General features: G+C 39.2%; 1 protein-coding gene across 3 annotated transcripts in view; it reads right to left on the reverse strand.

The window, feature by feature from the left end:
- LOC149782471 (uncharacterized) overlaps window positions 1-25,669 on the reverse strand; it is a 189,968-nt gene that overhangs the window by 53,362 nt on the left and 110,937 nt on the right. The window contains exon 1 of one of the 3 annotated variants that reach the window (XM_089933890.1): window positions 13,633-13,688. The exons of the other annotated variants lie outside the window; for them this stretch is intronic. The gene's annotated coding sequence lies outside the window, so the exon portion shown is untranslated. Of the gene's footprint in view, window positions 1-13,632; window positions 13,689-25,669 lie in introns of those variants that run through there. 3 annotated transcript variants of the gene reach the window in all.

Below are 25,669 nucleotides of genomic sequence, written 5' to 3' on the forward strand. Positions count from 1 at the left end.
ACTCCTAGCTTGAATGTGAACCAAAACCAGAAATGTGGCCAAATATAGCATGCGTAATCATATGATTCAACTTAACACAATTTTGGAATATGGGATGTAGACTAGGAGTCTCGCTGAGCAAAGAGCTGAAGTCACTTTGTGCATGGTTCCAAATGCATCATAAATAAGGGTAAAGCCCAAAATGACATTTGAAATAAACTGGAGTCAAAGTTGTATCCGTATTTGACTCTAATTAAAATTGTGTTCATATATCAAATGTAGTATACACGTCAGATTATGATCTTACATAAAACAAAGAAAATGGTTAAAAATGTCTCAGTCTCACGTAAATGATATTTACGAGATACTGAATTACGAGTTCAATGGAAAGTTGAGAGATGATGGTCGAATTAAGCTACCAATGCATATCAGAAGTACTGGATGACCAGGTGTGTATGAAAATGACTCCACGAGTACAAGTGGAAATTAACAGAATGATGATCTGTTGGGTACTAAAAGAATTTAACACTAGTTAGAATGCATATAATGGTCATGAGAATGATCTGAACAATGACAATATTCGTACTGGGTAATATTAAAAATGTCCCTAAGAATAGCACGATGGTTCTGTTAAGAATGTACCTACAAAACAAAATGCCGTTTTGAAGGACCAACACGCACACATATACTGACCAACATTGGCAACAACCAAGTAAGATGTGTGTTTCTGGGGGAACTGCGTGGCTACATATAATTTAGTTTGCGTGACTGCTATAAGCATAAACCTTGAATATTCTAAACAATGTATACCAGACCATGATTATTCCAAAGCAATGATGATTCATATCGCCATAAACGTTAAGTAAAATATGCACCGTACAATGACTTTTTTATAATTAGGAAAATACAATTCCATATATGCTTCAACTACCTAAACTTGTTTAAAAGTAATATTCGAAACCCCACACCACCATAGTCACTTGGCCAGGATACTCAAAACTAAAGATGATTTATATCAGCGTACAGTGTTTCTTTTGCATATTCCATGCCACTGATACCTTTTATCAAGGTATACAAATCGTTTAGGATTATTCCATCTTTACATTTTACATGTGTAGCTTAAATACTTATTACTAATCGCGAAAACAAACAATGTCGAAAAGTTGAGAGAAAAAAACAGCAAAATTAAACAATAAAGTATAATATAAAAGTTAAATTAATTCACAGTGCCGACAGGGTTTATCAATAATACTATCCAAATACATGCCCTTAATAATATGATTTGCATTTAAATTTCCAAAATAACATTTCCGCAATGTCGCTAGGAAACGACTGGTAAATTAACCTCCCCACATGACGTGAGGGGAATCTAGGTTAAATACATTTCTACAACTTACGGAAATTATTAAGTTATTGTTATTATCAAATTAATATTACATCATACCCAGTATGACAAATTCTCTTTGTGCGGATGTTTATATATATATATATATATATATATATATATATATATATATATATATATATATATATATATATATGTGTGTGTGTGTGTGTGTGTGTGTGTGTGTGTGTGTGTGTAGTGTGTGTGTTCCTTTGAATTTTAGACATGATTTTCATGAGACATGTATTTCACTAGTTTTAACTTTGAATGCATGCAGCAATAAATGATAAGTGATGCCAAAAGATATGAATTAAACAGCATTTGCTCAGTGGTTCGAGTGCCTAACTAGCGACTAGAAAGATGCTGCTTCCAACAACCGAATCAACCAGTGTTGGCTGCCGTGGTATATTACTCGGCACGAAACATCATTCTATTTACTAAGTTACGATATTACCTAGACATTTAAGGTAATTTGCATTCCCAATCCAAAATGTAATCAATATCAATATGAAAAGAACTACATTACCTGATTGGCGTCAATTGCTCTGCATATATGAAGTTCGGTTAACCGTGTGGTGAGCCTTTCAAGTGCTTTTGTGAACAGCTGATAACACAACCTATATCGATCGAGCGACTCTTTACGGAAACATATAGTAACCCATCAAAGTTTCGTTCGCACATTTTGTCCTAAAATATGTATACAACTCAAAGGTAATCATGGAGTAAAAAAAAACAGAATGAGAGATGCACGTGTCAAACTATCGCGTATAATTGAAGATATATTATGAAAGTATGAATTAACTAAAAAAGAGGTTCTTACACGAGTGGGTTTTTTTGGGGGTATTATATTTACAAATTGAGTTCAAATATAATGTGTGAGGGAGAATCATGAACGGGAGTTGAAGATTTTATTTATCACAGTGAGGCACTTTGTATTCATTAATGACACTGTTATGCTTTACATCACAGTCTGGAAAACGATTTTTATGACGTGATACCCCGACACTGATAAAACTGAGTCGTATCTGAAAACAAGAGTTACAATAAAGAAGTATTACATAATCCAAAATGTATCCGATACTTTGTTCTAATACTCAAAACTAAGAATAAATTTGTTCAATGGCGAAAAGACGATATGGCCTGAGGGCAATTTATTTTCAATATATATATATAATTTTAATGCAGTTAAGTGCCAACCTTACATCAAATCAAATTATATAAGACTTTTTAAAGTAAATAAGCAAATGAAGCTGAAACTTTGAAATATGTTTGGATATTTAATTTGTATTACTGCTTGGCTTTTCTTAACAACTATTTTTTTATATACATTTGTATTTTACATGGCCCAGAATCATGTTCACTGTACACCTGACGAGGGCCATTTACTTTGTGAACAACTTAATACATAGCTAATAACGTCTCTTTGAGTGTGGATTAAATATTCCAGTTATTATTCACCGGAATTAAAAATCAATAATATTCTTGAAGATAAACTTGAATTTGGAATTATAGTAGAGTCAGACAAGTGCATGTGTGGATTCTATTATGGCAATATATCAGAATACTTTCAGAACAACATCACACTCCACATCATTGGCACATTACCGCATTTGAGACTATATGCATATCAACACATTCAATATTGGAATATATTTGTAATACCACTGGAATCCAGTTGGAACTGCAGTCATTTGGACCTGTGATGGAACCTTTAGGACCATTTGGGATTTAATTCACAATATTGTAAGTTATTTTACGTTCCAGTTGGCAATCAAATATGTGTTGAAGTTTGCAAAACTTGTTAGTTTTCTCTCTTTTCTGTTACTTAGTTTAAGACCACGGGATCGCCACAAATCCAATCCAAGACCAAACAATGTTAGAATGTACTAGTAACTTTTTTACTGAAGTATAACCAAAATATATATATATTATGTTTTACGTGAATCAATTGTAAAGAACGAAAGTAATCACATTCATAAAAGTATATCTACACTGCATATAGATCTAAGTTGATAAGGAACTTGATCCTTACAAACAAATAACACGTACAGAATGATTCGACAATAAGTGCAAATTTTGGAAAATGAATATAATATGGGTCGTGTTTCAAAACGACATTGATAACTTTGGGACAAGTTGAGCAAATAAGATTTTGTAATACAATATATTGATCTACAAGACAAAAGCTGCAGCGACTCAAATTTTAAAAAAAAAAAATGTAAGAGGAAAGTGATTTGCTGATATGCGCATACTCAGGCGATGACCTTAATAATTACAAACTGCATGTCAATCTATCAAAAACTGCGGGATTATTTCATTTACTAGTGCCGTCCAGATGGATGGATGGATGGATGGAGATGAAGATATTTGGTTGATATTAAATTAACAAAATACTGGATCTTTTGAAAACGTATCTTAGGACACGGTCTCTGTGACTTCAAACAAAGCATATAATGAAAAAAAATAACAACTTTATGATTGTTACAAATGTTAGCATTAATAACATTCCGATAAAAGTTATAATCTAATGACTTATAACGGATAATTTAGTAAAGTTTAAGCTATAAGATCGTTTGCTAAAATATAAAGTGGAATGTAGCTAAAATGTCCCAAAATGAACGGACAATTTAAGGGTTTCTACTGTTGGTGGATTGGGAAGAGTAGGTAAGTCTGTTCCCGAATGCTCATTAGCATTATTTGTTGTCTCCTCGCGTTAATCTTTGATGCAGGGCCTAGCAAAAGAACTGGTTCCAGAAAAAAATCTTGAACCACACCATAATAATCGTCTCCCTCAAGATAGTCCCTCGAAAAAGAAAACCATTTAATCCTGATCAGGACAAGGAAGTATACATCCTGACTGGTTAGTCTGATTATTTACAGTAGCTGGCGCTGTGTTTTTTACACTGCCCGATATGGCTATATTCGAGTTAAAACGCAGTGATCTATGCATAGGGTCAATAAAGACGCACATCATTAGAATGTTTCGACGCATGTAATCACTGTCAACCTTGTATTTAGAATGAATATCACATGTCGTTTGAATGCATCAATAACTGAAATATATGTGTCTTATTCATCCAAATGTCAAGATCGCAGAACGAAAAGTATTGGATACACCCAACGCAGTGTCCTCAGAACACATGGGCCTCATGGCCATATAGAGGGATTGAACGCTGGCAACATGGATGGCATTATTTTCCACGGCTCATCTGATACGTCTAGGAAACAAGCAACTGCAAGTTTGGAAAACTCTGTATCTTGTAGAAAGGCGCAGACGGCTAAGCGCTGTTGAAGGAGGCATTCCACGATGTGGAATTCCACCTCGTTAGACAAGCAGTTATAAGCTGTTTGTCGACACGTTTATTTGATTTTTCTGGCAGTGAGCTCAATAGAGGGCAGACGGACTGCCGGAAGTGTGCAACGAGACGTTTTGCTGCTGCAGTGGTACGAGTTAAAGCAGGAACATCAATAATGAGGTGTGGATGGATTACTGAAGTTTGTGACCAAGACTTCCAAAACTAGGCTATATCAAGTTCTCTACAAATATTTTGAGGTACTTCCCACTTAATAGTCCTCTAACTTCATTGTGCTTTATTCCATGAACTCCACAAGCCTTTGTTATAACAGTCGCGATACTGATTTATTAATACCAGTGTGTCTATCAGTCCAGAATGTGTCTATATGGTGCAACGTCAGCGTTAGGAAGACGTCAGTGGCATGACGTGTGAAAATATTTGTTGTAAATGCTCCCAAGTAGTGATTTTGAATATTTGTTTTATCAAGAATATCATTTTCTCTTTCCTTGAGAGAAAGATAGTTCCTAACGGTAGGGTAATTATATACTTCATAACCGGATTCGTGTCAGAAACGTTTGAATCCATTCCCGTCAACAATACGTTTTATATCTGGGGTGTATATTGAATCCAGTCTCTCCATGTATTAGATCCATTTTTCATGGGAAATGACAGGCAATCGGAGAGCTTTTATGGGTATATTTTTAGATGCAGATGTCTTTGATACACTAGATGTGAACTGAGATGTTTCGGCATGTGATACAGTTGAAAACTGAAATTGTCATACGGCCAGGACGTCCCCACTGTGAATGAGCCTACATGGGCGCTTATTGCACTAACTGCATTTAATATTTTTCTACCTATAATAACCCTATTAAGCGAGAAAACAATATTTCAAAACGTCTTTAAGTATTGCTCAGTTGTAGCATCGCCTGTATATTTGGGGTGTTTTCTTCTGAATCACTGAAAGCCAGGCACGTGCATTTCCTTTACACGATTACCGCTTTTATCAACGTTTAAAGGCATTAAAGGAAACTACGTCGTTTGCACATGTAAAAGTCGCATCCTTCTCTAGGAGCACTTTGCTTGAACAAATTCCACTTGGCCGAAATCAAAATTTAAAAATGGGGTTCCTAGATTGTAAGTCCTCTTAAGTATGCTCTAGTGAAATCATCCAGGTTCTTTTAGGGTTTGTGCTTAAAGCTACATTTTATCCAGTTAAAGCAATTAATTGGTGTTAGTGTTCAAAGCCAATTCTATTTAATGTACACAAATGATAGGAAGGAATTTACATTGATAGTAAGGGATAAACCCTGATCAATACAAAACCATAGAAATTGTTGTATATCATAAAACTTCCTCGCTAGAGGTCGTGATTAAAATTCGAAACTAAACGTAGAAGAATGTTCACATTTGAAAACAAGCAACACAAGTTAGTTCAAACTCTACCAAAGTTAAAATGTTCCTACTGCTGAACACACGAAGACATTAAAGTCATATTTTTAGTTAAAGCTGTTGAAACACGAGGTAATTAAATGATTGCAATTAAATGAATGCGTGAATGTATAATCGATCGGAAGACGGTCAGACTTTTAAACTTACAACACATCGTTAATAGTATCATGCTTAGGAAAGGGATGAATCCGCTATTCCCAAAGGCACACCAAGACAGCCGATGCGGGTTGACCGAAAAGGGTAACTTATCTGAGTACAGATACAATGTTCTTTAACTGATTGACCAGATAATGTTTAATTATACTAATACGTTTTAATATTTGGACATAATGCGAATAACACCGCAACCTATTATCTAAGGCTAAATAAAGGATAGAATTTATATCATTAGTAGTAGTAATGGTAATATTAGTTAGTAGTAGTAGTAGGAGTAGTAGTATCTGATGTTGTTGAATTGAAAAATAAATGGAATTACCATTTCTAAATATGTTCAGCCAAGCGTTCTTCTTATATAACATAGCGTTTTTCAATGTTGTCCTTTCCTCTTAGACAAACCAATCCAAGCTATGCTTTCTGCCGTGTTTTAGAACGAAATCCAAAATCGTAATCTGAGTTTACATAAATTGAATATTGATCTTTCACTTTTTTCTTCGAAGAAGAGAAAAGGAATGTTGATGCCGCCTAAAAATTGTCCATTCTGCTCATGTGGTAAATTTTTAAACTGTTCATAAATCAAAAAGACATACAAAAGAAAAAGTAACTTTCTAATCTAAAGCCCCACTCAACCATTAATCCTATGCAAATACGACAAAAGATAAATACGTAGCATTCCCCAGTGCAATTGGCATTGAATGACGCAATGCACTTCATTTTATCAAAGACGAAAACAAATCAAGGCCCTTGTGTTTTCAAAACATATTCTATGTGATTCGTTTTACGAAGATACGGCTGACGCATTATTCGGAACATGCACATATATATAAGGTTGGGACTTAGAAAATAAGCTGCAAATAATTAAGGTTATTTTCGAGATCTCATCAGTCATGTTTTGTCTTTAAATTTTACGACCAAGGTCCTCGCTCGATTAATTTAAAAGGATCAATAGCTGAAATGTGACATTTTGAACCAGTTTCGTGCTATCGGCCGAGCAATCGCGTGAATTTTAATACCACGCTTTCGAGCAAAAGAAACTAAATATGTACCAAGCAAGCAAAACAACTAAATGTAATATGGTAGGATATGTTGACGTTTTACAACTTTTTCAGCGGATTTCCTCACTGTAGCATAAACATTGTATTATGGGAGTAAAATGGGCAAAGAAATGGTTTTCCTTTCATTGCACGACGCATTAAACAACTATTTGTCATGTATAGAAGCATATCTATAAAAGTTTTCATCCTTGTAATAAACAGAGCTTAGCTAGATGCTATTTCAAAGCCTCAAATGAACCCATTTTTTCCAAAGTTCTTTGTTTCTTTATGCTACTTTTAAATGTGCGTGGGTGTTGGTAGTGTGTGTGTGTGTGTGTGTGTGTGTGTGTGTGTATTTTGGAGTCGGCTTACATCAGTTTTATGAATAACCTACTTTCGAGGAAGCATTTATATTATTATTAGAGGATATACAATCCAAAAATAATTAATAACATACTGCAAATCTTTGTTAAGTTTGCTGAGGAATAGTATAGCTCTGGTACGTGCTCCTTAACGATAGTCTATTTTCTTTGAATTGTTAAAACTGAGTGTTTATATAAACAATATGAGATTGACTTTTATTCTTTATCGTTATTTAGTAGTGTTTCTTTGGGATGCCTACACAAATTTGTTCATGTGCAGTTAAACTTTATACATATATGCATACATACTTGCCATATATTCTCATCGGATAAGTTCGTTTATAATGTTATTTAACCTCTGCAGTTATAAATATGCAAGAAATGTTGGGAGGATTTCCAGATGATATGCAATGTTTGTTTTCTTTGCAGCCGAGTTAAACAAATATACTTTTAAAATAGCAGCCGTCTATTATTATAACACTAATAGTGTTGATTTTTGATTTCTCCATTGCTACATTGATCCAACTTTGTACATTTATTTGGTTTTGACAGCACTACAATATTGGTCACATAATGCCGAGGACATGGAAGAAAAGAGCCTGTTCACGTGTACACTTCTATATAAGATGGCAACTTAATTATAAATAACAATAATTGTCCATTGGTGAAGTGTAACACATTATCAACATTACGCAGGTCCAGATAAAAGCGAATACTCATAAAACTGACTAAATGGCCTTTATTTGACAATTTGTAAACTCTTTCAATCACTATACAATTAAGAAACCTACTCTCATTTGCTTTGTTTTGTTAATCGTTTTCCAAACTGTACCATGTTAGAAACGTAGTTTACTAATTTTGTTTTCCTATGGACTACTAAGAATAAAGACCATTTTATGTCTTGTTTGTGCGAAAATAATGAATATTGTTGAATTTCATGACTTTTTACCCAATGATATTATTGCAGATGCCTTCGAAACACATCTACATGTTTATATATTAGCATTTAAACAAAATAGCCAAAGAGAAAAAAAAAACGGCTGATATTGACAATTATAGAATTAGTGTTGAATTTATCATCTTCTCACTCCAAATTAGGCTTGGGTGCAATCTATTTCCACGAAGAAATTTCAGCAGACTGGGTATTTCTTGTGATCAAACATGTCTTCAAAATATAACCGTGGCTCAAGGCTGCATTGAAATTCTTAAAGCTAAAGCTTCACTACATTTAGTGTCTGCTTAGCCTTGTCATTTCCTCAGGATTTACAATTTATTCTGAATTTTCAAAACCAATTTCAATCATATAGCAGATTTGAAAAAACATGTACATACTAGTCTACAATGCTATAATATGAGTATTCAGTTTTACATGTACTTTTTTTAATTTTTTTTTGCAATTAATGGTATTTTACAGAAGACGGCTAGTGAATATTTGGGGGGTAGACTTACAAAGATTGGGTGTTGAATAAGTAGGTAAGTTTGGGTTCTTTTTAGAATCCAGAATTGCAGCTTGCCCAGCAAGGTGGCGAGCTTTATTCGAATTGATCTGGCAAGTTGATAGCTTTTCTTTTTCTAATTTTTGTAAAAGTACATTTGCACTTTCATTCAATAGTTTTTCGATCGATGTCAAGCAGATTACAAACCTTATCAGTCTATTTAAATATCTGCGGTTTTTTTTAGTATTTAATGCATTAATTGTTTTATGTATTTACTTTCTCTGGATTGGGGGGGGGAGAGTGATTATACGTTACAGTGATTTCGTGGTTTCCAATTGGTACTGTGTATTTTGGGTGTAAGCTCTTAACATACAAGATTGTGAGGGTGGAAAGGCTTATGCCAGGACATAATTATACACAAGGCGCATTTTTAGAAATATATTCTTCTGTAAAGGCGTTTGACTTGAATCATTCGCAGTAAGTCCCCCTCAATGATGGTCAGTCAAAATATACAAAATATAGTGATGGATTGATGGATGTACTGACAGCACTCATAGTTGTGTTAGAGTTTGAAATATAGCCATTTTCAGTGTTATACACACACTGCAGACAAGATACATAATTGTTCTGCAATCGCCCTTTCCGCTATAATTGTATTTAATGATTTGTGAATCTTAAACCAGAGAAAAAGAAAATATTTTCAATGAATTTTTTTCTTCATTATATTCTACTAGAATTAATAGATGTGTGCATAAAACTGTTCAACTGCATGCCCTAACTTTTGCCATTGATAAAATGTGTGTTGATGTGAGAGATCACACACAAAATAATAATCTATACAACAAGAAAACAAAACTCTACTAAAAGTGAAACCGAACACGGTATGAAACATTATCCTCTGATATAATGTGAAATGTCTTGTTTTCGAAATTGGTTCTAGCATCAATATGCTATTTCAATGAACAGTGGCTATAATTCTGTTTTCTCGATTGCTTCTTAAGACATAAGAATCAGATCATTAAAAATTAATTTCAACCTTTAAACTTTACTTTAAACTTTAATTTTCCTTTACATGTTTTGCTAATATAAGCAAACAATAATAATGTTTAGTAACAACGAATAATGCTACATCTGCTTTAGAATCAGATTAAGGTGTGATAAATATGTTATTTGGAATGAGGTATGTAAAACCTCGTTTTAGATTGGGTTCTTTCTTTTTTAATAAGCAAATAAATATCGATATTCATTTTGCAAGTCGAGGAGACCCAACATCAGGGAAGATATTTTGTGCAAGTGAGTGTGCTTACGAGTGTACATTGACAGTGACAGAGTGAATTACGTTGCGAAATGCACTTTTAAGTAAAAAGTTTAATAAAAATTGCGCAAAGCATGTTTTATATCCGATATATGAGCATAATTATTGTAGCCAGAATAGCGACAGGTTCAGAAGTACAGTCTTTGTTAGAATGGCACGTACCAAGCAAACTAAACAGCGATTTAGATGCCACCACCAGACCGGTGCTTAGTTCCGTGAATACGTGTGACCGTTTTAAGACTGCCAGGGTCTCAACAAGGAAATTAATAATGAGTTAATACATGAATCTACAAACAAAGAAATATGCTAAATATACTTTGGAACCAGGAAAAATCGACTGTCAACCAAGTGAAAGCAAAGCACTTGGAGCACGTGGAAATTAGGCAAACTGAACAAACTAGGAAGTTCTTCAGGCTGAAGAGAATTGACACGCATGAAGAGAGTCACATTGAATGCACATATAAGGAAGGAGCGCAAGAACAGGATATGTCGCATATATCTAGAGAAAATATACCTGGTATAACAATGTTATGATTGCACTGAAAGTCTCAAATCCGGACTGCATAAATAGAGTTTACTCAATATGTCCAAATGGATACAAAGGATACATCATAAGACAAAAAGGGAAAACACGTGTACTACCATGCGGAGAGATATACATTGGGAAAGAAAAAGTTACGGTAAAGGAGCCAACGCCCATTTTAAGGAAAATAAAAAACAAACGTGAGAATTGCATGTGACTGATATTCCCCTGAAAATGCCACTAGAAGAAGTAGTGAAACGTTTCAAAGAAAAATTCCAGATTCCAGTAATATCATCGAGACTGGGAACAATCTCTTTAACAAAAATATACGATGGGACACGGATACTAGAAATTGAAAAAAGAAAATTGAAGGAAATAAAGAGAGAATTCTACATTTTTGGTTTTGTAGCGAAAACATGGCACAAAGGATGCATTTTCGACCGCAAATGCAATAGATGTGAAATGACAAGGCATACACCATTTAAGTGTTCAACAAACCAGACACAAATCGAGAACAGAGGGAAACAACAAATAAAACAAAAACAACAATATCAACCAAATAAACAATAAACTGAGAATAGTCAGCAGCAAGGGACTCCAGCCCTAAAACAAATGCAGAGAAACCAACAGCAACAACAATGCCATAAGCAACAGCAACAACAACAACAACAACAAGACCAACACCACCAGAAGGCACTGGTACAGAGACAAGCAGAAAACAGAGACGTGCAAGAGACGAACCAAGAAAAGCAACAATAACAGCAACAAAACCAACAAGTAACCGAGAATAGGCAATCTCAAGAGCGAGGCCCAAAATAAATACAGATAAATCAACAGCAACAACAAGGACAAAATCAACAACAACAGCAACAAGAAATACAAGAGAGTACTGAGTCATTACAGCAAGAAAACAACTCAAACAAACCAAAGGAACCTCAACAACAGCAGCAAAAACAATAAGAACTGGTTCAGAAACCAACAAAAGAAATACTTCCAAATGGACAAAGGATCAAGACTCAACATAACACAAAAATACTACAGACAACAACAGAATCGATGCCTCGAACACGACAAACACCGATTATAAAACCGACAACACAACTAAAAGAGAATAAAGAAGCAACAAAAAACACGGAAGTAAGGAGATCTCTGCAGCAAGAAAATCCAATTTCCAAACAAAAGCTCAGAACCCAACAGCAACAACAAGAACAACATCACCAAATCCAACAGACAACACAACTATCACAAATAACATCAGGGAAAACAGAACCCAACAGCAACAACAAGCACAACATCACCAGATCCAACAGACAACAAAACTATCACAAATAACATCAGGAAAAACAGAACGAACGCTCCCAATGCGACCAACAATGTTCCGAGAACCGACAAAATTAACAAACTCACCGACTAACAAAGCAGAAACGATAGGAAAACAAACAATGATCATAGAACCGACACCACAACTAAAATGGGAAAAAAGCTACAAAAAAACACGGCAACAAACGCCTCCCAATACGTCCAACAATGATCCTAGCAAAATTAACAAACCCACTGAAGCAATAAGAAACACGTAAGAAAGGCGATCTCTGCAGCAAGAAAATCCAGTTTCCAAACAACCGATCAGATCTCAACAGCAGCAACAAGAACAACATCACCAGACCCAACAGACAACACAACTACCACAAATAACAACAGGTAAACATAACAAACGCACCCAAAACTTCCAACAATTATCCTAGAAACGACATAATTAACAAACCCACTGACTAACAAAGCATAAACAATAGGAAAACAAACAGCACAAGAGAACCAAGAAGTACAATAAACACTGGAGAAAGGAAAAACAAGATACCACTGAAAGAAACGAGCACCAGTAAGTAAAAACAAATCCAGAAATACGAGTAGCAAACAGAGAAAGGAGAAGAGAAAAAAGAAGACGACTAAAAGAAGAACAGAGAATGATAGAAGAATGCTGGTTTGATACTGATGAATATTTACAATGAAAAAAATACTAAACAAAAAAAAATCAACAAAAAGAAATTTAATATACAATAATACAATTATAACAACACATACAAGATAGCAACCATTAACATGCAGGGCAGGAGGGCCTCCCTAACTGGTCTGAAAAAGGTGTACATTGCGACGACATTTTAAGAAACATTACTTATAAAGAGCATTTTCATTTCCAGGGAAAAGGGGACGAACAATAATGTTGAATAAAACTCACAAATATCTATTAAGGCCTCATTAAAATCATATCATTCAATATTATTAACAATATTTCAAACACACAATGATTTTGGTTCTAACAAAAATTGTCTTATTAAAATAGTTTCATTAAGTACGTTAGATTTATTAATCCTAGGCTACTAGTTTTTATTTCAAGTCATCATACGACAAACTAAACCACAAGACATTGTTCAGTTTGTTGACAGAACATTAATACAAATAGATATTCCTTTTAAATTTGGTGAATAGTTTATGGATAGACAAAGTCAATGTGAAACACACTGAAAGATTACAAATTTGAATAGGCTGGGTAAGTTGCCTTGGAAACGGCACTTAGCTCTTCAGTTCCGTGGCATGATATAAAAGCCGAAGTAATAACAAAAGTGATGTTAAGTACAATATCTCTCTCTCTCTCTCTCTCTCTCTCTCTCTCTCTCTCTCTCTCTCTCTCTTATAGTACCTTAAGGGAATCCTACGCCGCTAATATATGTTAATCTCCCAGTCCGTTGTCACCTGAAAAGGATTACGTCTTTATCAGTTGTTGTTTCAATCAAGGACAATCGATCCAATGATATTATGGCTACGATACAAATAATTTTAATTACGCAAGTGCATTTTATTTAGCTTGAAACTCGAAAATTGGAGATTTGTCATATTGTTTGAAATACGGCTACGCCATATATAGATTTTCCTCGAAAAAATTGGACTTAAATATTTTGTAAAAACGAAGTGGATATTTTAAATAATCAAACAGTATTTTCATTTGCTCGAGTCTTTAACTGGTCATATACGCCAGAAGTTTTGGGTACGAAGAATGTGTCAGATTCTCCCTCTGCATTTCGCAATATGCGACTAATGGAGACAACCGCTTTTCTGCGATGTGTCAAATAATGCTATTCCTTTTGAGAGAGTCAATATCATTTTGAACAAAATGCATTACTCAAAATATTTGATAATATATTTTGGTCTATTTCTTTGCTTTGCATGCCTCTTTTGTGATTCCAAAACATATTAGACATTATGAAGCCACGATAGTGCTGATGTGCCATTAAACACGCACACACACATACACACACACGCATATATACACCCCTTTCACTACTTATATATATATATATATATATATATATAAGTAGTGAAAGGGGTGAGATTAGCGTCAATGGGAATTAGCATTAAAAACACCCATTAAAAACACCCCCTGGGCGAGATTAGCGTCAATGGAAATTTAACATTAACCACCCTGGGCGAGATTAGCGTCAGTGGAAATTTAACATGGGCAAAAAACCCTGGGTAAGATTAGCGTCAATGGAATTTAACATTGGAGAAAGGAAAAAAAAGGAAATATTGAGATTTGCGTCAAAGGCATTCGAACAATGGAAAAAAAAAATATCGATTCTAGGGACAAAGGCAATTGAACATGGGGAATAGAGTTTGGGTCTGTCTAGGGACAAGGGGAATTGAACATGGGAATAGAGTTTGGGTTTGTCTAGGGACAAAGGGGAATTGAACATGTTAGAAAAAAAAACTACTTTAGGGACAAGGGGAATTGAACATGGGATTTTTTTTTTTTTAAATTTTTTATAAAGGGGTAGGCAATCGAAAGGCTATCTCTTTTCGAGAAATGTGGGTGGCCCTGAAAAGGGCCTTTGGGTTTATGTTAATATTAATATTAACATAGACGGCATCTGTCACATCTTCTTCTTCTTCTTAAACTCCTTCTAACTGCAGGTCCATACACAAGTACCCTCTTGAGGCATCCTTGTCTTTCTATGTAAACTCTTCTCATCCATAGACTAGTATCTGTCCTATCAACAACAGTCCACTTGGACCGGACATACATGAGCATGTCCGTCCTAAACATCATGGAAGACACAAGAGTGGATGATTCAACTGTGGTCCACATCGTGAGGCGACGAGAACAGGTGAATCAATGCAGTGAACTGCGCTTATTTATAGGTAGAGGAAGGATTGAAACGGATTGAGTTCGTTCACCAATCCGAACACGCGTTACAAAATTCAGTCAGTCCGCATCCAATCCGAAGAGAGCAGTCTGTGACGTCACGTGGTCTATATAGATTCGCTAGCACCTGTGTGCTGTCAATCTATGCGACAGTGATTCAACATGACGGAAACTCAGAAAACGATCCATTGGCGTGCACCAGCAGTGGAGACCGCCCAAGGGAACCCGGACTTACTTTCAGAAGAGGTACATTGGGATTTTGTGGATTTTCTTACCTCGCAAGAATTTGTTCCGGAACCTTCGTCTCATTCTTCATTACCGCAAGTGGACAATTTTAGACAGAGACAGAAAGAAGAATTGGAGAAATTTATGCAACGACAAAAGGAAGCGGAACAAGCTTTTCTCCTACAGCAACAGCAACAGCAACAAGAAGAGGTAAGAAAAAAACAACAACAAGAAGAAGTAGCAGCAAAGAAACAAGAGGGTGAAAATCAAACGGCTACGGTACTGTTGGACATTTTAGCGGAGTTAAGAAGTCTGAAACAAATGTATCAGACTTCTTTATCACGACCGAAGAGAATACGACCTTCCCGTGCTAAACACGCCAACCTTGTGACTAAGCCTATCGTACCACCCTTAGTGATTTCAACCCAATCATCATCATCATCAGAAGTAGGCCTCGGCCGTGGCAAAGGCTTAAGGCAGTTAAAGTTGATTGCTTAAACTCACCCCTACACCAAAAAAGGCCCTTTTCAGGGCCACCCACTTCTCTTGAAAAGAGATAGCCTTTCAATTTGCCAATAACCCAAAAATCAACAAAAAAAAACATTTTACCCTTATAGTACATGTCTGTGTATGAGTGCGTGAGTGTAGCTTCTTATTTTAAAATCAAAACTCAAAGACACTTACCTTATATAATTAATGTATTCTTTTCTCCATAGTTACAATCCAATTCACAATCCACAACAGAACACTTTATAAATTACATTCACTTCTTCTGTTTCTTTTTTTTTACTCTCTCTTTTTTTCAATTTCTTCACCGTCACAGTCTTTTCCTCCTCTTCCTCCTCACTTTCTTCCCTTCTTCTTTTCTTCTCCTGTTTCTTTTTCTTCACCTGGCTGCTTTCTTCCTCTGAAGAATCTCTCTCTTCTTCTGAAGAGTCCCTCTTTTCTTCCGACTCCTCTTGTTTCTTTTTTGGGCAATCTGGAGACCAATGTCCTTTTTCTTTACAATAATAACAGGTATCTTGACTTTTGTATTTTCTAGCCCCGGTTTTTGTTCTTTTTTGACGGTCTGGACACTCTGAAGACCAATGCCCTTTCTTCTGACAGATATAGCAAGTATCTTGACTTTTATCTCGAAAGGAAGGAGAGTAGTCCGTCGGTTGGTCTGAAGAGAATTTTCTAATGACCCCTCGCAAAGCTCTGATGAAACGTTCGATCTGGGTAGTCTCTTCCATCGTTGTGCTCGGTTTGAGAGTGAAATGAATAGTGAAAGGACAAGACACACACCCTTTTTATATACGCTGGTTTGCCATGACTATAAATTAGTATATGGTGTTTAAACTTGAGTCATTTGACGTTCTGCACTCAAGATGAAACAATCCTATTCATTCGAGAAGAAAGAAGAAGAAGAAAGTAAGAGGCAGAAACGTGATCTATCGCCTCGTACCAGAGCTGAAGTCTTGGCACAAATTCATGCCAGTGATTTTGAAGAGGGCATGAGTGAACCAGAATCCGAACCCTCTAAACAAAGTTCACCACCCTTAGTTAACCCTGAAAAGTACTATTCCATTCGAGAGACGGAAAAGCGCTCCTCTAGAAAATTTAGAACCACGGCTTACACCTACACAGTGAAGTTTAAAGATTTCAAGTCCGACGTACCATTGGAGAAAGCAGAAGGGTTTATCACCGAGATGTGGGATTCTTTGCTCACCGCACTCAAGCGACAATGTCAACCCAAAGAAGACGATCGCTTGACACTATCCATATATCACGACAGCTTGAAATCCCCTGTTTGGATCGAGTTTAGCAGACCCGCAGAACTAACCCCTTCCGAAGTCATGGACAAGATTCAACACGTACAACAATCTAATGACCAGTTTGACATCACCGATGGTAAAGCCACACTGAAAATGGCCCACGTCTCTCCTCCTCAAGGGACCGGACAACGCAATAAGGTGTTATTGGTGAACGACCTTCGCAGCACCAAAAAGAGTCTCGTCCAAATTAACAACCCTCAAGACCAGATGTGCTTAGCCCGAGCCATCGTGGTGGGACGAACCTATGCCAACAAGAACGACACGGCAGAATGGAAAAGAACCTGGAAAACTATTAAACAATCGGACCGAGCCAAACAACGAAATGAAGCAGAACGCCTGTTGAAACAAGCTGGCCTGTCCAAAGACACACCCAGTGGCATTCCTGAAATGCAAAAATTGCAAGATGTCCTAGCTCCACGCTACACCTTGAAAGTGCACCCTCAAGAAGTGCGTGGGCCTCTGTTGTTTCGACGGAAAGACTTTAAGGACGGAAAATACATTCATGTCTATTATCACGATGACCATTTCGATACCATTACCAGTATCACTGGATTCCTGGGATACAGTTATTACTGTGAGAAATGTGACTATGGCTATAACAATCGAGAGCAACACAAACATTGCGGATGGAAATGCCCAGGATGTTTGGCCTCTCCACCCTGTCTGAGCGAAGGACAAGAAAGAGTACAGTGTCCTGCTTGTCTGCGCACGTTTGTCAGCCCTGCCTGTTACCAACAATATCTGAAGACGCAAGGTTCACAGCAGAAATGTGCTTGTCAACTGCTGAGACTGTGCCCTACGTGTCGACAAGGCCTACGTACCAATAATGCCAAGGCACACGTATGTTCAGGAAAGAAAAAATGTCACATTTGTCACCAACATCGTGGACTTGAAACATGAATGCTACGTGCAAAAATACCAACCCCAACCAGAGAAAGAGGACGGTCAAAAGAACAAAGGCAATTTCATCTTTTTCGATTTCGAATGCATGCAAGAGACTGGCATTCACATTCCTAATTTCTGCGTGGCTCATCGAGCGTGCGAGAAGTGCATTCAAGAACCTATCTTCAGTCATTGCCCTCACTGCAGCAAGATTCCCGGAGGGCGTGAAAAAATCTTTCGAGGACCGAACACGTTAGCCGATTTTGCCCAATGGGTCTTAGATCCCATCGACAAGACGTGGAGCCAAGAGGACATCGAACGTTACGGAGATTGTCATCGTCATGCCACAGTGATGGCTCACAATTTCTCCGGATACGATGGACAGTTTCTTCTCAGATACTATACGGAACAAGGCACCGAACGTCCTAAAGCCACTTTGAACGGAGCCAAAATCATTTTCATGCAAGTGGGACAAATGCAGTTTAAAGATTCGATGAGCTATTTGGCCATGCCTTTGAGTCGAATGCCTAAAACGTTTGGAATGACAGAAATGGCTAAAGGGTACTTTCCACACTTTTTCAATACGGAAGCCAATCAACACGCCGTTCTACCCCATTTGCCTGAGGCTCACTATTACGACCCCGACAACATGCGTACCGAACAACGAGAAGCTTTCTACGCTTGGTACCAGACTCACGCCTCCGACCCTTTCGACTTTCAGGAAGAAATGCTAAAGTATTGTCGTTCTGACGTGGACATTTTACGGCGTTGCTGTGGAAAATTTCGAGAACTGTTCATGGAACACGGAGGGGTCGATCCTTTGAAAGAAGCTTGCACCATTGCCAAAGCGTGTTCCTTAGCGTATCGACAACGATTCATGCCTGAAAACACCGTGGCTGTCATCAGTCCTCAAACGACCCACTATGTCAAACGTCAATACTCGGTCAAAGCCCTACGTTGGTTACATTACTTGTGCGACAAGGAAGACAAATGGATTCAGCATGCCCGCAACGGAGGAGGCGAAAAGACCATCGGAACGTATTCGGTAGATGGCTGGGACTTAGAAAACCCCATGATCGTGTACGAGTTTAACGGTTGCTTATTTCACGGATGTCCCGTCTGTTACCCTGATCGTAGCACTAAAAATCAGTTTTTACAACGAACCATGGAAGTCTTGTACCAGGACACTTGTCAGCGACGCCTAAAGTTAGAACAGCAAGGATACCAAGTGGTGGAAATGTGGGAACACGAGTACGATCACCGTATGAAAACCGATCCCGAGTTTAAACGTGCCGTGGAAAGTTACAAGCTGATGGACCCCCTAAACCCGAGGGATAGTTTGTACGGAGGAAGGACCAATGCCACCTGTTTGCTGTACCAAGCCGACGAAGAGAAAGGAGAAGAAATCAAATACTTGGACGTATGTTCGTTGTATCCTTACGTGTGCAAATATTGTCCCTTTCCTGCAGGGCACCCACAATTGTTCACGGAACACATCGACCTGGTCAACATTCGACAATACGAAGGCTTGATCAAGTGTAAAGTTTTGCCTCCCACGAACCTATACCATCCCGTCTTACCTCACCATTTCAAGGCAAACTGATGTTTCCATTGTGCCGTACTTGTGCCGAAACGTGCAACCAAGACCAACCTTGTCAGCACACCCAGGAAGAACGGGCCTTGACGGGAACCTGGGTCAGCGTAGAATTGTTCAAAGCTCTGGACATAGGATACCAACTGTTAGAAGTGTACGAAATTTACCACTTTCCCAAGACACAACAATACCACAAGGGTGACCCCAGTCAGAAAGGCATTTTCGCCGACTACGTGGATGCCTTTTTGAAACTGAAGCAAGAAGCCAGCGGCTATCCTTCCTGGTGTCACACTTCCGAAGACGAAAAGACATTCAAAGAGAAATACTATGAACAAGAAGGCATCTCTTTAGGCCACATCGAGAAAAACGAAGGCAGGCGGTCGTTTGCCAAAGTGATGTTAAATTGCTTGTGGGGTAAAATGGCACAACGAGCGTGTTTACCCAAGACGGAATATTTGACAGAATCTTCCCGCTACTTTCAGATGATTCACGACAAAACCAAATACATGAAACACGTGGACGTCGTTCGTGAGGATTTGATCCGGACTTTGTACAAGACGACCCCTTTGGAAATGTCATCATTGCGGCTTGCGTGACAGCTCATGCTCGCTTAAAATTGTACGAAGCTTTAGAACTGTTAGGGGAACGTGTCCTGTACTTTGACACGGACAGTTGCATTTACATCCATCACCCGAGTCAACAGCACCCTGACATCGAAGGAGACCGTTTAGGAGCCTGGACAGACGAACATCCCGACGACAAGATTCTAAGTTTCGTCAGTGGTGGTCCCAAAAATTACGGCTACGAATACCGGGACCCACAAGGAGAACTGCACACGACGTGTAAAGTGAAAGGATTGACTCTGAATTATCGTACCAGTCGTGTGGTGAACTTTGGGGTATTGAAAGAAGCCTTGCAATCGGGAGAGGATGCAAACTTTAAAGTGACCACCTATCAACCGAACAAAATTGTACGTTTACCCACTCACCACATCGTCAGTCGACCCTTGGAAAAAGTCTATCAAATCGTGTACCAGAAGCGAGTGCGACTTCCCAATCATTTCACCTTACCGTATGGACACATCGGTATTGGTCTGTATATAAAAAGGAACCCTAGGCAAGATCGATAGTTCATTGTGACTACCAAGACCGAGCGAACAAGATGAATACTTTCAGAGAGACACAAAACAAGTTTAGACAGGCACAATTCAAGTGTGGGGCTTCTGAAGTGGAATGCGATTGTGAGCCTTGCGACTTTTCAACCTGTGTTAGTGACGGTGCCAGAAGAATCCTTCACCCAGGACGGGACTGTCGTGGACAGGCCTGAAAGACCCTTTCGGGAGGACACTTGTGTGACCTTACCCCCTACTATAGAACCGGTTAGAACATTTCCCAAAACATGTTGTACAGACACTTGTGTTTATTCCACGTTAATGGTTATCATGTGCCTTTTATCCTTATACTTAAGCCTTTGGCTTTTATGTATTTTTGTCTTTCGTATTCATGTTTGAAACATTCAATAAACGTGTTCTGAAAAAACAGTATATAAACTCTTGTCTTGTTTGTTTTCGTGTCACAAGTGACATTTCTCACACCATGGCTACCTCTGCTGTCTCTGCTCCCTCTTCCTCTACTGTCAAAGTTATCGACGAACACTTAGATCGTGCCAGTTGGGAGGCTTTGTATCTTCGCCATCCCTTTAACATGCTCATTGCTGGACCTAGCGGTTCAGGCAAAACCGAATTCGTCAAACGTTTGATCGAACATAAACATCATTTGATCGATCGACCACCTCAGCGGATCGTGTGGTGTTACAAAGAGTGGCAATCGGCGTAAGCCTCTTGCGAGAAAGTCAAGGCGATTCCATCGTGTTTGTGGAAGGCATTCCTAAAGAAGACGACGGCATCGTCTCTGACTCCCGTCAAACCCATTTGGTCATTTTTGACGACATGTTAGGAGAAGACGAAGAAGAAATTAAACTGTGGTTTACGCGCAAAGGGCATCACCGTAATGACAGTATCGTTTACATCACCCAAAATTTGTTTCAACAAAGTAAAGCCCATCGCACCATCAGTCTCAATGCGCATTACGTGGTCTTGTTTAAAAGCCCTCGAGATAAATCGCAAGTGCAAGTCTTAGCCAAACAGTTAGGAACGCCTTGGCTGACTCAGGCGTACGACGATGCCACTCAAACTCCACACGCCTATTTACTCGTCGATTTGAAACCTACGACCCCCGATGATTTGCGATTTCGTACCCACTTGTTCCACCACTGGTGCCAAGACGGAGGGCCTGTCCTGTACACGTCTCCGTCCTCGACTTCATTTCACTCCACATAAAAAAATATCTATAAAAACCTCAGACCCTTTTTCGTCTGTCTCACTCACAGTGTGAACATGACATCCCTTCAGTCGCATCTTCCCGTCAAATTGATTCGTGCCTTGTATGGCATCAGTCGAGAAAAAAATCCACAAATACGAGCTCGTGACTTAGAAGCTAGTCTCAAAGAAGTCTTACGATGGTTCACGGTGACGGCACGTCAAATACTCCAAGGAATCATTCAGATTCCTCATCAAACCAAACGCTTTTTCGATCGAAACAAAGTCGCTTTGGTCCAACTGGCCGATCCCCGCATCGACACTCAAACCAAAAAACAAATCATTTTGAAACCTGGAGGGAGTGGTACTCTAGGAGGGGTCATCATTCGCTCTCTCTTAAGATGGGATCCTAATGCCCCCAAAGTTATCCCAAAGAAAAAAGTCCAACGAAGCCCCAAGAAGAAAAAGAAAAAGACCAGGTCCCCAAGAAGAACTTCTCCAGTGGCGGGACCCTCCTCTTACCAGACACCACCCCGGGAAAAGAAAAGAAGCCCCCAGAAAAAGAAAAGTCCACAGAAGAAAACTAGTCGCAAGAGAGGCACTTCGGCCAGGACGCAACCTTACACTCGCAAACCGCGACCTGCCAACGGCGGTGACCGCATCTCCGGCAGCCTCACGTTCATCCACTTCTCCGTTGATGACACCAAGAACTGAAGAGTACTTGGAGACGTTGATCACACCAAGAACTTCTCCGTTGATGACCCCAAAAAGAACTTCCCCAGTGGCAGTACCCTCCAATTTAGTGGCAGTGGCTGCTGCTCACAAAGTACCTTCTCCCAAAATCAAAGTCCATGAAAGATCGGGTATGTTACAAAGTTTACTGGATTTGTCCAAGCAAGAACTGGCTCGATTTAGTCCGTTGAATACCCCTCCACGACGTGTCATGCCTGTCCTCAAACTGATACGCCGTAAAGACAATCAGTGGCGACGCGTTCCAGTATAAAAAAGACCTGTGACCAAGTCGGGGGTATCAGTGTTTTTTGATGCTCCTGAAGACTCAAAGATGTCACCCTCCAGAAAATCCCAAGGAAAGAAAAGAAAAGGACTACCACCACGTTTAGTCAAACATGGGGACATGTTATCTGTCCTGTCCAAAGCTTCTCCACCTCTACGAAAAAAAACTCATTCAATCGGCCTGCAAAGAGGTCATCGATACCGTGTGCGAATGTTGTTTGAACGTTTTGAAAGGCACGATCACTTTGTCCAAACACCAGAAACAATGCTTAAGCAAACATCGTCACGTTCTTCGCCAAATGGTTCAAAAGAAAATTCCCATTGGTCAAAAGAATGAGATGTTAGTCCAACGTGGAGACATTTTGCCTCTCTTGTTAGGCCCCATACTGAAAGGAGTCTTGGGAACCATGTTGGGAGGACTGGTGGGAGCAAGATAAAAAGGCCCTCGGAAGTCCCAAGATCTCAGAATCGACCCCTGACAACTCTATGGAAGGACGAAAACTAGCTTTAGTGCCTTACAAACGATGGATGGAATACCATCGGTGGCAAGAACAACGCACCCCGCATTTACCTCCCAATCCCAATTTGAGCGAGATGTCCCAGTTACAAGACGAACTGCAGTCCTTAATGGATCGCCAAGATTTGTCCGAAACAGAAAAATCGCAAAAATACGGTCAACTCTTGCAACGACTGCAACTCTTTCACCAGAAAGCTTTAGACGAAACAGCCCTACCCACTCTGAAAGATTTTAAGACCTTGGTGAAAAGTCCAGCACCATCACCAGTACCAGTACCAGTCCCACCACTACCAGTGACCAAGACAGAAAAAGGAGAAGAAGAAGAAGGGTTTCAAACTCCACCAGAAAAAGTACGCAAGTTAACAACACCACCTACCTCCAGAATTGGATGGATTAAAAAGATGATGGCCACCCCTTCTTCATCACAAGAGAAAAAGAAAGTGAAGACCGAAGTGAAGACAGAAGTGAAACAAGAACCGATATCCCCCGCTCAGATATCCTCCTCTTCAACACCTATTGCCGGTTGCACACGCAAAGCATTGCAATCCAAGAAAGTACCCCAAGAGAAAAGAGTAGCATCCTCCAAGAGTGGGTGTCTTATTAACACACAAACACAAAAAAATGGTAAAAGTCTTAGCCAGCATTTAATACGATCCCTCTCATCCTGCAGGTTACGCAGGAGTTCAAAAATTGTATCGTGCTGCCAAAATGCGACTGAAAAGTCTCCGTTTACCTCAAGTGCAACGATGGTTACAAGAACAAGCTACCTGCACTTTACACAAACCCATTCGACGCAAGTTTGCCAGAAGTCGCATCGATCATCAATGGCAAGCCGATTTAGCCGATGTCTCTCATTTGGCCAGCTACAATCGTGGCTACAAATATTTGTTTTGTGTCATCGATGTCTTTTCCAAATTTGCCTGGGTCGTGCCCTTGACTTCCAAATCGAGCAACGAGTTAGTGCGAGCCCTGCAACGGGTGTTGAAACAAAGCGGTCGTCACCCTCTTCGATGGCAAATGGACAAAGGCACCGAATTTCTGAACCAAGCTTTCCAAAAAGAATTAAAGAAACGTGACATTCATTTTTTTACCACCGAGAATCCCGAAACCAAAGCCAGCATCATGGAACGTTTTCAACGCACTTTGAAAGAACGCATGTGGACATATTTTACGCATCACCACACTCTGAAGTACATCGACATCTTACCGCACCTGGTGCAAGCGTACAACCAATCTTACCATCGAAGCATCGGACGTGCCCCGCAAGACGTGACTCCCGACAACGAAGTGTTGGTGTTTGAGCGTCTGTTCGGTACGTCCCCGACGAGGGCTGTCCCCAAGAAAAGTGGAGAGTTGGCCGTAGGAGATTGGGTGCGCATTGGCAAAACTAAACGCACTTTCGACAAAGGTTACTTACCTAACTGGACGACCGCGTCACTGGACGAGTGCATGGCCGTCATCCTGCCGTCTATAAATTGGAAGACATGAACGGAGAAGTACTCAAAGGAACGTTTCATTTGCCCGAGTTACAACGTGTCACCAAAAAAGAAGACGACGTGTACGACATCGAAAGCATTCTCGAACGCAGAACCCGTAAAGTGGTCAAACGACGTGCCAAAGAAGTCAAAGTACGTTGGAAAGGATATCCACCCAGTTTTGATTCTTGATTCGACGCTTCGCAAGTCATCGACTATAAAAAGAAGTGACCATCATGCCCTTTCACACAGACGCAGCTACGTCGACCACTCCTCCTTCACCTAGTTCTTCTGTGCAAGATTTACAAAAACAACCCTTGTGGGTGTGGTGTGGAGAACGTGTGCCTAAAACGCAAATCGTCTTTTTCTGCCAAATCTTCGTGGTGTATTGTGTCATCGGGGCAGCCATTGCCAATTTGAGTTTGCAACAAGGAGACAAACAATTGTGGACCATTTTATTGAGCAGTTGCATCGGTTACCTTCTTCCCAATCCCTCCCTGAAATTCTCCTCGAACGGGAACCACGGGAACCTTGTGTCCAGTGCCAGTGCCAGTCACCACTCCAACAACAACCACAACCAGAACCCCATTTTGGGCGGAGACACGCCTCTGACATCCACTAACCCCTCGGACAGCCACAGAACTCTGGAATTATGAGTCACGAAAACCAATTTTACTTAACCTTACCCAGTGACAG

Source organism: Sinohyriopsis cumingii, chromosome 15, assembly GCF_028554795.1.
Source record: "Sinohyriopsis cumingii isolate HCF-2022 chromosome 15, ASM2855479v2, whole genome shotgun sequence".
Classification (NCBI taxonomy): Eukaryota; Metazoa; Mollusca; class Bivalvia; order Unionida; family Unionidae; genus Sinohyriopsis; species Sinohyriopsis cumingii.